The following is a 2,029-nucleotide window of genomic DNA, read 5'->3' as shown; positions in this document are numbered from 1 at the left end:
TTTAAAAAAAATATTCTTATTGAAAAATATTAACAACATAAATTATGAATCAACATAACCAATTACATTTCCCCCCTTTTTATTCCCCCCTCTCCATCTCCCCCCCCCGAGACTTCCCTCAGCTCCCCTCTCTGATTTGTTTATACATATTTTTCTCTGCATATTATAGAATTGTACATATCATTACCTTATCCATCATATGTTCTACTAATAAATTTGTGGATGTTTATTCAAAGCCTGCCAAGAAGTTCAAATCATTTTCTTGTCCTTTTAAATTCTTCCTTGAAGTCACTGTTGTCCTTCTCATGTAGTTTATATGTCAACTTTGCCAATTCCGCATAGCTCATCAGTTTTTCTTGCCATTGTTCTTTCGTTGGGATTTCCTCATTCTTCCATCTTTGTGCTAACAAGACTCTTGCCGCTGTTGTAGCATACGTAAAAAGATCCTTTATTTTTCTTGGTGGATCTTGTCCTAAAATCCCTAACAAAAATGCTTCCGGTTTTTTTTTTACAAATGTCATTTTAAACGTAAGAGCCATGACTCTTAAAGTGGTATGAAAGTGTTTGAAAGGTATGGCATGGTTATGATCCGGGGATTCCATTGCCCTATTGGCTTTCCACCACAGTTGGATGGAAGCAATGCTTCTAAATACCAGTAACTGGATGCCACAGGAGAGGGCTCTTGTGTTCGAATCCTCCCACAGGCATCTAGTTGGTCACTGTGAGAAATGGATTTTGGACTAGATGGACTACTGGCCTGATCCAACAGGCTCTTCTTATGTTCTTATGCTTCTCTTCCTCTCACTGTGTTTGGGGCATGATTCCCCCCCCCCATATCCTTCTGCATTGTCCTTCAATAAACTGGCATGGAAAGTAGCAAAAATAACACACGTCATTTTTACCTCCTCCGCCTCTCAAGGCCTGGCTGGGGCCAGGGGAGACTGGGTTTTGACCTGGTCCAGGAAGCTGAAATCTAAAGATATCTCTGTAAATTTTCTTGTGTTGACTGGAGAAAAGCAGTCACATACCAGTAATAAAAAGTGAGAGCTGGAGTGCGGGGAAGCAAGGAAAGAGGAAGAAAATTTCTTAGGTTTTAGGCCAGTTCTTCTATCAAAGCAAGGGGGAAAGAAAACAGAGCCACCCTTTGCTTTCCTTGTTATTTTAAAAATGTCTTAATCATTTTAAAAATAAAATAATAATAATAATAATAATAATAATAATAATAATAATAATAATTTTACTGTTTATACCCCACCCATCTGGGTGGGTTTCCCCAGCCACTCTGGGCAGCTTCCAGCACATATAAAAACATCAAACATTAAAAATTTCCCAATGCCTTCAGATGTCTTCTAAAAGTTGTGTAGCCCTTTATCTCCTAGACATCTGATGGGAGGGCATTCCAAAGGGAGGGTGCCACCCTGTTTATAGAGGTTCTTAAGGTTTATAGAGAAAAAATACAAAACTTAATATCTTTTCCCTTTTAAAAAAACAAAACACAAAAGGGGGAGGAGATAGAAATAGAAAAAGGAAAAGAAATAAATAATAAAGAGTAAAAAACTGGTTAAAAGAGAAAGATAGAAAAAAATAAGATTAAGAAAATATGTGGTGGACCTGTAAAAGGGTAAAAGAGTTTTGGGAAATGATGAGGTTGTGATGTGATGATGCAGGAGGATGGTGATAGAGATGTCACCACTGAAATGTCACCACTCACATAACCAACTCCCTGCCCCCTCCCTCAAATGTGCAAACAAACTTTCACACTAGCAGTGACTGTGGATAGATAAACTTTTTTTCTTTTCTTTTTTAAAAAAACGTACTGGATTTGTTGCAAAACAGGAAACCTGAATTAGATGGGGAAATATGATGGGGATGCCAAGGGGACACTAGAAAAAGCTTGCATGCATGAGCACCACCACAATAAACTGCCAGGTGGAAGCAGTCCATATGATCACAGAGCCAAAGGTCTAGTCTAAAGGTCAGGGACTCCAGATGGAGAGCAGGCAACAGCCAGGTAGGGCCAGGAGCTACA

The sequence above is a fragment of the Podarcis raffonei genome, chromosome 8 (assembly GCF_027172205.1).
Source record: "Podarcis raffonei isolate rPodRaf1 chromosome 8, rPodRaf1.pri, whole genome shotgun sequence".
Lineage (NCBI taxonomy): Eukaryota > Metazoa > Chordata > Lepidosauria > Squamata > Lacertidae > Podarcis > Podarcis raffonei.
Note: the sequence above shows the minus strand (reverse complement) of the source record.